This window comes from Triturus cristatus, chromosome 7 (assembly GCF_964204655.1).
Source record: "Triturus cristatus chromosome 7, aTriCri1.1, whole genome shotgun sequence".
NCBI lineage: Eukaryota > Metazoa > Chordata > Amphibia > Caudata > Salamandridae > Triturus > Triturus cristatus.
The window spans coordinates 1,303,434,875-1,303,448,871 of NC_140590.1; the positions used below are offsets into that span (position 1 = coordinate 1,303,434,875).

The 13,997-nt window shown below is 51.5% G+C and overlaps 1 protein-coding gene across 2 annotated transcripts in view; it reads left to right on the forward strand.

Moving 5' to 3' along the window:
* MTCL2 (microtubule crosslinking factor 2) overlaps window positions 1-13,997 on the forward strand; it is a 1,546,820-nt gene that overhangs the window by 1,103,931 nt on the left and 428,892 nt on the right. The gene's annotated exons all lie outside the window — the stretch shown is intronic.

Consider the following 13,997-nt stretch of genomic DNA (forward strand, 5'->3'; position numbering starts at 1 on the left):
AAGGGGCCGCTTCCTACCACAATAAAGACATCCCTGGTGTCTAGTGGGGGCATCCCTGCTCCACGATCGCGACGCTGTGCGCGATCGTGAAGCAGGAATGCCCAGCACTTCCCCCAGGGGCTGTGCTCATGACGGAGCGGTTCAGTCATAAGCACAGCCCAACTGATGCTCATGACGGAACCGCTCCGTCATGAGCATCGAAGGGGTTAATGGTGGTTGGACTGTGAAAGTCCGCATGACATACTGGACTAATTGTCTGTAAATTTTTATTAACTCTTGGAGTTGAGTAAGTAATTCCTCGTCTCACATCTCTTCAATATCAGGATGTGGTGTACAGCCAGCTAGAATCGGCCTTGTTGCTCCTGGTATACCTAGTGGACCGAGCCTGGTAATGTTTTTGTGATGTTTTAGGGTGCCTTTAAACCAGAGATTATGCTCCTGGTATGTGAGTGGAATTTCAATATCCTCGAAAGGAATTTATTCCTCAGGTGGTTCATCTTCTTTAAAGAAGTGAAACACTTTAGTTACTGGATTTGATTCTGGGAATACAATCCATGAATAGAATACCTCTGTCTGAAAGGATTCGTGTGCCTCTATCACGAAAACTGCTCTACCACCCTTGGTGTTAGGCCGTGTTTTATACGTTTTTGGCTCTCCTTAAGTTTGGAGGGATGTGTATAACACCCTCATCGGTTTCTTTAAAACCTGTAAGATTAAAAGCTGTTACGACTGGGTCAGCCGCAGCTACACCGTTCTTAGAGGACATTGTTTGAAAAAATGCAGAACTAGTTTCAAGGAAACAAAGATAAGGTGCACAATATTTTGGAACACTGTATCCTTCAACGTTGAACAAACCAAACAGCTAATATATAGGATTTTTGTCCTATTCAGCTGTGGCGGATATTAACCCTACCCACTCCAGACATCTTTTGGAGCATGTGAGTAGGGGTCTCTGATAAAAGCACAACTGAGTTACTCAGTGTCTAGCATTAAATTAGTGCCTAACCAAACATAGGGCACCATGTATTGTAGTTCCTATTTCCCTAATAGGCTCTGCGCATTGGAATAATATACCATATAGGTTTGGCATAGGACTGAGATCAGTATGCCCCTATCGAGTATATTAAACTTTGTACCAGCTAGCTCATACGCCACTAGAAACTCCTTGTAAACAAGAAGGCAGTAGTTTCTGACAACCCCATAAACATGACAACTTTGTTTTCCTTTAGATTCGGAACGCTCTCAGAATCGTGGAAACAACAGATAACAGTTTCACAGAAAGAATAGACCGGCGTTTCAATAAAAGGATTTATTGAACAGTCTTGTTGCTCGTGTAAGAGATATGAGCTGTTACAATCATAAGACAGTATGCAAGATATATTATGTGCAGCGTAAGCAGTAGAAAAAAATAATACTGCGCTAGCATTGTCTTTTAGCTATGACACATATTAATATATATCAATAACACAAGCTAAAAATGTGAGTACTCATACGATGCTTCTCTAACTAGTTCTACCCCAGTGTACCTAACCTAAGTGTAGTACAAGGTAGGAAGTAGGTGTTGTATTCTATAGTTTGGTATGCTAAGAGTCCCTCTAGGTTCTAGTCAGCTCCATACCTTAGAATGAGAGAGGTGGGAATCTCTTTCCGGGTCTCGAAGTCCAACACCCCCCTCAGGGAGTCAGAACACTGGAAGCTGGATTCTCTGCGAGCAGGGATGACAGCGTCTCTTGTCAGTGCGTCAGGCAGGGAAATGGGCTGCTCTAAAGTCAGGATCTCCTCTAACTTGATTGGGCAAGGGAAGGTATATTTATACCTGGTAGATGCCTTGGAATGTTGGCATTGACGTAAAGTCGGGCAGAGGAAGACGGCAGGAATGAACCCTTAAGGAATAGCGGTTCATGCATAATAAATGAGTTCTTGGAGAAATCAATAATCCTGGGCTAGGGAAACTCCCAAGAGCTTAAGGGTCTGGTTTCTAAGAACTCGTTGTGACGTTAAGGTGGACGGATGTAGGTGACCATGCCTGTATTTGGATAGCATGGCTAATGCCTAAATAAGGACTGGGATCTTATGTCCAAATAAGGGCAATGCGAATTGTGCCTATATAAGGACATGTTTTGGGAAAACCTATATACGGACACCTAAAGCGGAATACAACAGTTCTTTTTGACAATCTTAATGATCTTCTTCTGGTTTGTTCTTTCTCATCCTGACTTGATACCTTGTTTACTTGCTCTAGTTCTTGCCCTGTTTTTCTTTTTAGGAAGTGTCTCAGTCTTTTCACTCCACTCAGCCAGTTATTTCCCCTTTTAACTCTTTTTGTCTGTACTGCCTTTTCACCGTCTTCGCCTATTGCAAGTGTCCTTTTATTTTCTCTTTCTTTTGGTTGGACTTGTTCTGAATTTTCAGCTTCTTTTTCTTCTGTTGTTTGTATTTGCTCTGAACCCTCTGGTTTTTCTTTTTCTTCTTCTGCCTGAGCTTGATCTGGATTTTCTATAAAAGATTCTTCTGTTCTTTGTTTACTTTGTTCTGGTCTTTCAAGCTCTAACTTTCTCAGTCTCTATAGCAGTATCTTCAGTCCCAGTAACTGGTGCCCACTCTGCTTAATTTGTACTTGCTTGCTCTTCGTCAATGCATTCTTCAGAGTCTGTATCTCTGATTTCTGCGACTTCGCAACTCTCAGCTTCTGGTTCTTGTCTTTGTTCTACCAGCTGCTGCTCTTGTCGTTCAGGTGGACTTGGGACTCTTTGGGTATGACTGGCATGGATCCAATTCGGTAAGCACACTTCACTGCTGTTGTCGTGACCAATATGACTTAATGAGGTCCTTTCCACCTGGGTTCCAAACACAACTTCCTCGTGTGCTTATTCATCATGACCCAGTCTCCAGGAGACAAATCATGAGCTTGATTTGGCTGTGCTGCATTTGCATCTTCTCCAACCTGGTGAGACACAGAACGTACCAGATCAGCTAGTCCTTTGCAATAGTCCAACACTAAATCATCAGTTATATTCATTAATTTGTTTCCAGGTACAAATGCCTGTCTCATCGCTCTTCCCCTGAGGATTTCATGGGAACTTAATCCTGTTCCTCTGTCAGGAATGCTTCTAAGGCTCATCAATACAGTGGGCAAAGCATTGGGCCATTTCAGTGAAGTGGCTGCACACACTTTTCCTAACCTGGATTTTATTGTATCATTGAGCTGCTCAACCACTCCAGAGGATTCTGGCCGGTAGGCACAATGTAACTTCTGTTCAATTTTGAAAGCATCACAAATTAGTTTAATTGTCTCATTATTAAAATGAGGTCCTCTATCTGATTCCAAAGTGACTGGAAATCCAAATCGTGGAATGAGCTCTCTCAACAGTAGTTTGGCAACTGTGAGACTGTCATTCCTCCTCGTGAGATATGCTTCCACCCATTGAGAAAACAGACAGACAATGACAAGGATATACTTCAATCTGTTGCACAGTGGCAACTCAATGAAGTCTGGTTGCAATCTTGTGAATGGTCCTTCTGCCTTTCCAATTTTTCCCCAACTGACCACTGTCTTCCTCCCTGGATTGTGCAGTTGGCAAGTCAAACATCTTTGGCAGAGGCTTTCTGCAACAACCCTGAACTTGGGATTAAACCACATCTGTCTGAAATGTCTAGTCATGGCATCTCTTCCATGATATACCCTAGCCATTTGTGACAACAAGCTATATGGTATTATTGGTCGACCATCTGGACACACCCACACTTCATCGTCAGCCCTTCTTGTGCAACCTGTTTTAATCCAGTGTTCCTTTTGTTTCATGTCTCCCTCATCCTGTAATTGTCTAACTTCATCCCATGTTTCAAAAGCAGGCAAAAACATTTGTTGGCTATTGGTAACTTCTTTTTCCATCCCTCTGTTCAAAGACCGTGTTTCCTTGCACAAAATTGTGCCACTTGGTCTGCGTACCGATTGCCCAATGTCACATAATCATTTCCTGACTTATGTGCGACACATTTGACCACTGCAATTTCCTTTGGCAAGTGCAATGCTTCCATTAGTTCTTTAACATCTTTACCATTTCTTATGGGAGATCCTGAAGAAGTCAGAAATCACCTCTATAGCCACAATTGGCCAAAGTCGTGCACAACCCCGAAACCATATTGACTGTCCGTAAATATGGTTACTCTCAATTTCTTTCCAATTTTACAAGCCCTCATCAATGCGAACAGATCGGCTATTTGTGCAGATTTGACTCCTCTTAGACAGGAATCTTCTATGATACCTGATACAGTACATACAGCATAACCAGACATCAATTCTCCATTCTCCCTTCTCAAACAAGGGGTGATAGCAGTGGCAGGTGGGGTCTCACAGAGTGCCCTGTTGCGCTTCTTCCATGCCTTCTTAGATGCAATGCTACAGAGGCTACCACATCACATACACTTCCCCAGCACACAACAGGAATTACAGCTAACAAAACTGAACGTCTACCAGATTGCAAGTTTCCCCCTCGTTATTGGCTGCATAGATGAGACCCATGTGGCCCTCACCCCCCAATAACCAATGAATATGTCTTCAGAAACCGTAAATCCTACCATTCCCTGAATATACAGGTCGTGTGCAATGCCAAACATATCATCAATGACATTGTAGCTAAATACCCAGGCAGTACTCCCGACTCTTTCATCTTTAGACATAGTGGGATACACAGACGTCTGAATGCTGGCGAGTTTGGTGAGGGCTACCTGCTAGGTAAATGCATGGCACACATCCATCCATACAGTACATCTTGTGAGGGGGGGGACAGTGACTCCCCTATTGTTTCTATCCTTGCAGGTGACAGTGCCTATGCAGTGCGGGACTTCATCCTAACCCCGTATCTGAATCCAGCCAATGCAAAGGAGAGGAGATTCAACAGGGCACACAGATCTAAGCGCTGTGTCATAGAGCGTACGTTTGGGTTCCTGAAGAGCCGTTTCCGGTGCCTGCATAAAAGCGGAGGTGCACTCCAATACAGCCCTGAGACCTGCTGCAAAATCGTGGCTAGCTGTGCAATGCTCCACAACATAGCAATGAAGAAGGCATCCCAATTGAAGTTACTGATACGTCGGACGATGATGGCCCAGGTCCCCCTGGCAGACCAACATCTGGAGTTGGGGCAGCTGCCGGACGTCAGAGACGGGCTGAGATCACACTGAACTACTTCTAGGTGAGTAAGGATAACATGAGGCAACATAATTATTTTAATCAGTTCTGTATTTATTCATACCTTAAAAAGCGGGATGAAAGTGTGTCACACAGTCTGACAAACACAATGACTGTTGCTGTCCACAGCACGTTATGTCCACAGTGCAGGTAGTCCTAAAATTCAGTGGACTTTGTAGGAATGGGTTGCATCACCCATTGGCGCGACTCTTTTAGTGTACAATTCACCTCCTTCGGTGACGGACTGGTGCTGGCCGTTCTTCTGGCTGAGTGCCCTCCGTTGTGTACCTAGGTGCTGCACCCTGTCTGCCACTGCGCCTTCTTGTATCAGGCAATGTTGGTGTGTAGCTACTCCTGCTCGATGTCTCCTCACTCTCCCCTGAGACCATGAGTGCTGTGCCACCTGTGTTTGCCGTCTGTTCTACAGCACTGGTGACCTGCGCCTGGCCTCTTGCGATGTCGTGGCAGCAGTGTGACATCTCTACTTGCATGCTTATGCTGCGACGGGTCAAGGTGCTTGTGGTGGTGCACAGGCGGTTCACCGCCTTGGTGTAGCTGTGCAGACGGGCGTTAGCATGTTGAGCAGCCCTGTCCCTGGCTTCTTGGTCCCGGTTCAGTGTCACACACAGGTCACATATGGCACCTGCCATGGCCATGATGCCCTCCCCCATGTAGCGCTGATTTTTGTTTAATTTGCAGAGCTGCCTATTTATTGACCGTAATGGTTTTTGTTGCAGGCGCTGTACCTGCAGCATGCTGTGCTCCAGACCTGCGAAGACTGTGGGATCTTCTACTGTGGCAGTGCTGGTCCTGGCCCTTGACCTGCGTGTTCCAGTTCCTGGCTTCCTCAGTTGGGGTGTGTGCTGTCCACGCATGTGTGAGACACCTTGCCTTGGCTCTGCTTGTTCATTCTCCTCCCCGATGGCCTCTGTGTCATCCTCCAATGGGGGCAGTGGGGGCACAATTGTGCGCTTCCTGCGTGTGATTGGTGTGGGCTCTGTGTCGATGCATGAGTCCCCATCATCAGCCTGGTCCTCAGGATTTACAAAATCCTCGCCCTCTGCACTGTCTTGTAGTGTCCTGAATTGTGCTGCGGATGTAAAGGGGAATTCATGAGTTTGGGACAATGTCTGCATTTTGCACTCAATAAAGTTTTTACAATTTGTATTGGCTAACTTCTGACACACTCTTTTCCCCTTTTCACTGATTCACATGTTGCGTTTAATTTGCTAGGTCTCATGGACACACTGTCATGCATCTGACAATGTCGCCCATGATGCATTGCTGGGTGTGCTGTAAGAAGTGGACCGGACTGACGTGTAGTTTCGGTTTGGTGCATTCCTGACTGTGTGCATGGGTTGAGGATGTGTGCGGCTATATTTGGCATGCATCTTACCTTGGTTGCTGGTTGCAGGGTCGGAGCTGTCTATGTCAGCCACACCACTGACGCTCTCAGGCAGGAGGGTTGACTCCACCAGCTCCTCATGGGGTATTGGGTCTGTTGCTGTGGATGCTCCTCCCCCGGTCTTGTTGGCCTCCTTCAGCCTGGCTGCCACCCTCTCCTTCGACCTTTGGCGCATGTCGTACCATCTTTTTCTGAATTCTTCCACCGTGCGATGGGTCACACTGACAGCATTTACTTTTTGCTGGATGTCCAGCCAGATCTTCCTTTTCCTGGACTCAGGGACCCGGGGTGCCTTCTTTCCAAAGAGGAGCTCATGGCTGCACACCATCTCCTCAATGAGCACCTCCTGCTCCTTGTCACTAAATTTGTGCTTCCTCTTTTCTCCCTCCTTGCCCTCCTGTTGTTTCTGGGACTCCATTGTGGATGTTCCTCTGCTGTGCTCACTCCTCTTTCTCTCCAAACAGCCTCTGACTGTGGCTCAGGCAATCAGGTGCAGCAAATCACTCCCACTTCCTGGGTGTGATGTCATCAGGCTGCACCTGTATTGCAGATTCCTGATTTTTGCGATTTCTTAATTTGCGAATTTCGCAATTAAGGAATTGCTAAACGAATTTCTGAGAATTTTTAGTGATTTTTAAGAAATCGCAATTCGTTGGCGAATTTTTATTTACATCGCCATTTGCGAATCTCAAAATGAGAATCGCAAAAATTCGCATTTTGAGATATTAACTTGGGATTTTGATACATATGCCCCTGTATTTCTTTTTTTTTTTTTTTTTTTTTTTTTTTGAAACCGTTTATTGCAGTTTATAGAAGTTACAGGTATGGGCCTACAACCACCCGGCCGGCCGCTAGAGCATCAAAAGCATATTACATACATACAGCAAAAAGAAAAAAATTTTTTCTCAGCGGTGCACAGTAGGAAAACAGGAGTGATCAACGGTGCAGGTCTCCAAGCTCCATGCCCACAGTACGGTTCCATTTTCTCAATACAAAACAACATAAACAAACCACAACCGCAAGGCAACCCTCGATCCAAAGTGACAACACGTGCTCCATAAGTGGGGGATCCACACCAGCAGCAAAATTCCGAGGAGGGGGACGGGAGTAGATCAGGGACTGGGGGACCGCGCGCCCGCGGCCAAGGGAGGGGCGCCATCTAGGGAGACGGAGCCGGCGAGACCGCCGGTAGCAGCGGCGGCTCACAAATACCCCCGCGGTAGGCGTTCCAGGGGCCCCAAAGTTTCATCCACGCCCCAGGTTTACCCCTCGCCACATACACCACCTTTTCACGAAACATACACCAATCCATATGCTCCTTCCAGGCCGACACCGCAGGGGGCCTCTGGGATCCCCACGATTGGGCAATATCACGCTTGGCTATCATGTATCCCAGAGTCACCCACCGCGTCTGCGGTACCGAGTAGTCATTTGGTTCCCAGACATTCAGCAAGCATCTCCTCGCTTCAGGCAGCAGCGTGACCCGCGTAACCATTCGTAGAACCTCATGCACACCACGCCAGAATCGCTCCACCTTCGGGCACTCCCACAATATATGCATGAAAGTTGCCAACGCACCACAGCCACGCTTACACATTCCATCACCGGCAAAACCCATACGTAAAAGCCTTGGCCCCGTCACGTAGACCCGGTGAAGGATCTTGAGCTGGACGAAACGAAGGCGAGCCGGGATGGCCACCTCTTTCGGAGAGGCCACCGCGGAAATCCAATCCTCGTCGTCCAGCTCCAGCCCGTCGGCAACCCAGGCCTCGCGGAGACTAGTCAGCAGACACGATCTATCGTTAATCAGTTTTTTATATATGAGGGAGATCGTGCTGTCCGGGACATGGCCATCTAGCACTCTGTCCTCCAGGGGGGAAGACTCCGGGATAGATGCAACATCCGTGAAGACGGAGCCCAGCGCATGGCGGACCTGTAGGTACCGAAAGTACTCACCGCCCTGCAGCTGAAACTCCGCCTGCAGCGTCTCAAAAGTTTTGAATCCCCCCCTCGTCCAGAGATCTCCCACCGTGCTGATTCCGATCGTGTCCCACTTCTCGAAGCCCTTCGACGTCCACAGGGAGCCCAACCTCTCAGATGCATACAGCGGAGACGCTCGGGTCAAACGGTCCTTCCACCCCATAGCTGCATTAGCCGCGTGCCAGACACGCACCATGACACGCGTCGGTCCCGTCAAACGGGAGTCGGGCGTGCCAGAGTAGAGCGCTCGATTATAATCGCCACCGGGCAGAAGCGTCCGGTCCATCTCGAATGCCGGGTTCAAGGCGGGCCCGTAAAGGCCATGATTAATTGCAGCTAGTTGGGAGGCCCAGTAATACCGTTTGATGTCCGGGAGGGCGACTCCTCCGTCATACCACGGGAGCGTCAATTTAGCCAGAGCAATACGCGGCCTCCCATCCCAGAACAGGCGCCGCTGGAGGCCCTCCACCTCGCGAAAGTAGCTTGCTGGGACCAAGTCCATGGTATTCTGGAGGGCGTAGAGGAAGCGCGGCAGGGACATCATTTTAAATAAGGCCGCTCGGCCGAGCGGCGAGAGCGGCAGACGCCGCCAGCGCACCACGTCCTCCCTCAGACGCTGGAGGGGGGGCAGCAAGTTCCGCTCATAGCGGGCCTCCGGGTCGAGAGTGATATATATACCCAGGTACCGGAACCCCTGGGAGGCAATCTGGATCGGACAGTCCCGTGGCAGGACCGGGGCCTCCCCGGAGAGCACATAGACACAGGATTTCGCCCAGTTGATGACCAGGCCTGAGTTGCGACCGAAGGAACGCAAAACATCAACCAGGACGATCAGTGACTTGCGCGGGGAGGCAAGATACAAGAGGATATCGTCAGCATAGAGAGACACGCGGTCCTCATGCTCGGGGGTCCAGCGGAGACCACGGATAGAAGGATGCCACCGCAGCCATTCCGCCAGGGGCTCCATGGCCAGGGCGAACAGGAGAGGCGACAGGGGACAACCCTGTCGCGTGCCCCGCCCCAGCGCGAATGGGGCAGATACTCGCCCATTCACCACCACCTGCGCCAGCGGGCCCGAATAGAGCAATTTGACCCAGCTGACGAAACCCGGGCCGAACCCAAACTTCGCCAGCATCGCCCAAATATATGGCCATTCGAGCGTATCAAACGCCATGGTGGCGTCCAAGGACGCCAAGATGGCCGGCTCCCGCACAAATGGGACACGCGCGAGCACCCCGTGCAAGCGCCGCAGATTAAGCGCCGTGTTGCGGTGTGGTATAAAGCCCGATTGGTCTTGGTGGACCAAGTCGCCCACCACGCCAACCAACCGGTTGGCCAACACCTTGGCGAGGATTTTGGGCTCCGCGTTCAAAAGCGAAATCGGCCGGTAGGATGTGACCCGTTCACGGGGCCTCCCCTCCTTGGGGATCACCACAATTGTAGCCAGACGCTGGTCCGGCGGGAGGGAGCCCCGCGAGTGGGCCGCAAGGAACATCGCGCGCAGGTGGGGCGCCAACACATCCGGGCGCAACTTGTATAGCTCAATGGGAATACCATTGGGGCCCATGGCCTTGCCGGATGCAACCGAGCGAATAGCCGAGGCAATTTCGTCCGAGGTGGGAGGGGCGTCCAGCGAATCCCTGTCCTCCACCGTAAGGGAGGGCAGTGCGATGTCCCGAAGCAAGGCCTGGGAATCTTCCTCCGAGCAGGGAGAAACCGGGGAGTAGACCTCGCGGAAATAATCCGCGAAGCAGGAGACAATGGCGTCCGGCTCAGTGACGCACACACCATCCACGCTCTCAATCAAAGGCACCACGCGGCTCGCTCTCTCCCTCTTGTCTAACCACGCAATCAATTTGCCAGCCTTGTCCCCCACATCATACAATCGCCCCTGCTGCTCTCTACTGAGGCCCCTGGCCGCCTCCGTGACGAGGGCCCGATAGGCCGCCTGCTTTAAATGCAAAACATGCAACTTGGCGTCTGTTACCCCGCTCCCCAGGTCACCCTCCAGTTCTGCAATCTCGGCCTCAACCCGGGTCACCTCCTCCCGCTCGCGCCGCCGGGCATTGGAAATAAAGGAGAGGGCCTCCCCTCTAAGAACCACCTTGAAAGCCTCCCACAGGGAGATGGCAGACGGGACCGACCCCACATTCTCATCGAAATAGCGCTGTAAGGATTTGATCAAGTCGGCACGAATGGTGGGGTCGCGCAAATACCATGCATTGATCGGGGCCACTCTGCCATCCCCCCTCGGGAAGACATCGAAATGCAACAACAATGGGGAGTGGTCTGAGATACCCCGTGCCAAATGGCGCACCTCCCCCACCCTCCCTGCATGGGCCGCCGGGACAAGGATGTAATCAAGCCGCGAGAGGCTACCATGGGCCCCCGAGTGGAAGGTGTACTGTTGCAATACGGGATGCTTTAAGCGCCAGCAATCCACCAGGCCCAGCGTGTCTAAAAGGCCGGGCAGCCACGCCTGTGCCCGGGGGAGGTCCCTAGGGGGATGGCGATCCATAGACCCAGAGGCAACCGCGTTAAAGTCCCCTCCAACCACCAACAGGCCACCCGGAAGGTCCAGAAGGAGGCGCCCCAGGTCCGCAAATGTAGTGGCTTGTAACCCAGGCGGGACGTACACTGATATGAAGATGAACACTCTACCCTCCATTCGTCCCACCAGAACAGTGTAACGTCCCCTCTCATCATGGCGCACCTCGTCAATCTCCAACGGGAGCGAGTTCTTGACCATAATACCCACCCCCCGCGAGCCCGAAGTGAAGCCGGAGTGGGCCGCTAAACGATATCCCCGCCGATTCATTGCATTGAAGGTGTTACCAATAAGGTGTGTCTCCTGCAAGAAGACAACATCTGGTGAAATACGTTTTAAATACTGCAGGACCACACCACGTTTAATCCTATCCCCCAGGCCGTTGACATTCCAGGACAACACAATCAAATCCCTACCCCCCATGATACGTCAAAACAATCGGTCGCCCCCCACCGAGCATCTTAAAAACAACAAAACAGTTGCGGGTTTGCCTTGCGGTGTTAACAAACAACACACCCCCCCCACCCCCCGGTCCCAACAGAACTCCCCCCTCCCTGCACCCCTGCATGAGCCCAGACAGCCCCCCCAAAGTGCAGTGTGCCTGTCGCCCAGTAGCTAAGTACTAACTAGTCCCCCAGAGGAGGAGGGAAGCCCCCAGCAGACCCCACCCGACCTCCATGGGAGGGGAACATACGAAAGCAATATATGGTAAAGGAGTAATATCCCGAGCAAGGCCTATACAGTCACCCCTCAGTTCTGATCCGGCGGGCCCTCCCCGCCAGCCGCGCCCCCCCCACCCCGATCTCCAGGCAAAGTATCTAACCAGTCCCCAGCCGCCTCGGGCCGGTCGAAGAAGTGCGTACGGCCATCCACCTCCACCCTCAGCTTAGCCGGAAAGAGCATTGAGTACTTGAGGTTTAAGTCCCTTAGGCGACGCTTGATACCGAGAAAGCTCTGTCGCTGCTTCTGGACCGTCGGAGTAAAGTCTGGGTAGAAGTGTACATCCATGTTGTCCAGCCTGACCGGTCCCTGTTGCCTGGAGGTCTGAAGGATGGCGTCTCTGTCCCGGAAATTAAAAATTCGGGCAATAATAGGCCGCGGCGGGGCACCGGTCTTAGGGCGGCCCCCAGGGACCCGGTGGGCACGCTCCACCGCAAACAGCTTACTCAGCCCCCGGGGCTGGAGATGAGTCAGGATCAATTCTTCCACAAAGAGATCCGCCGCCTCCGCCTCTCGGCCCTCCGGCACACCAATAATGCGAACATTGTTCCTCCGGGCCCGACCCTCGGAGTCCTCCAGTCGCCGGTCCATCAGGACGCTCGCCTGGCCAAGCCGGCGCACCTCCTTCTGGAGGGCCACCACGTCCGTCGTGAGGCTCGTTGTGGTGTGGGCCAGGGAGTCAACTCGGTCGTTCGTTTTTGACAAGTCTGCCCTCACAAGGCCCACATCCACCAGGACAGAGTCAATTTTTTGCGCCAAGGTATCGAAACGCTGGTCCACCGAGGCCTTCATCTCTGCGATGGCGCCCATGACGTCCCGGAGGGTCAGATCCACCGGTTGGGCAGGTGCCCCCGTCGGGCCCACCAGGGACGACCGCGCTGTCTCCGGAGAACCCTTTTGGAGCGTATAGCGATCCATACTATTGGCCTGGTGCGCCGTGCCACGGCGGGTTGTCTTCATCTTCGCCCGGTCGCCATCTTGTTTGGTGGCCATGCTGGCCCTTACACCGTCGTGCCAAGATCTCCAAAACGGGCCGCCACACCAAATCACGGGTGTCAGGGGGGGGGACGGGGGCGACCACCGGGCAGCGGGTCAACCCACCGCCGGCGGGTCAGCCGGGCACCTGGACAAGGCAACACCACCGCACCCCGCTCCGCAGCCCGACCCCGCCTGAGGCAAGGAGGGCGCAAAAGCGAAAGTGAAAGTGCGGGGTATGCGAGTCGCTCAGCCCCGCTCGCCGTTGTTATTCACTTCGTCCCCGGATCGCCCCACTACTCCAATCCGGGGGGCCGGCGAGGAGAAGGCCGCAACCTTCAATCGATGCTCCCACCGGTATTCGGGGTCCGATTCGAGCCCAAAGAACGGGCGGCGCCTCAGCTCGGGTTCACCGACACAGTCCCCTCAACAAGGACAGGATATCGCCAGGATTAATTCAGGAGGTCGCGAAGGTCCTCGGGAGCCTCGCACCTACGCGGCCATCTTGGTTGCGCGCTAGGCTCCTCCTCGCCCCTGTATTTCTTAATTCATCAGGCAAATCACTCTCGGTAAGAAGTGAAAACATCTCATCCACTTCCATTCCCTGTTTAGCTAGCATCATTCTGAAAGCTACATTTTCATCCGGTGTACAAAAGATGGTGCAGTTCATTTTGCACAACAAGTCCTCAAATCGGTGCATGTCTCTGAAATTTCCAATATTCACTTCTATTGATTTTGTGATTGGGATCCTAATCTGTTTGTTTGAGACTCCTACAACTTGGATAGTTTCTCCTGAGAGGGGTAGGTTTGGGATTTCTGCTGTTCGTAAAGTAGAACGGTTAGCGCCAGTATCCACTAGGAAAGTAATGTCGTTCCCTTCAAATTTTCCATCAACAAATGGACCTGATTGATCTACCGCCAAGGATGCGCCAAGCACGCACTCCTCCTCCCCCCTCAGGCACCGTCATTGCGACATCCCCAATTCACTCGAATCACTTTGCATCCAATATGGTTGAACAGTCTGTGCATTCTTACCACTTTCTCCACGGAATTCGGTGTTCACACTGTATCTCTGTACCTGAGCATTCACATTGTTGGGTAAGGGGGCTTGTGGCACCTGTTACTGAGGAGTAACTATCTGCTGCTGTTGTTGTTGATTCACAACCACCTCATTCTGCATC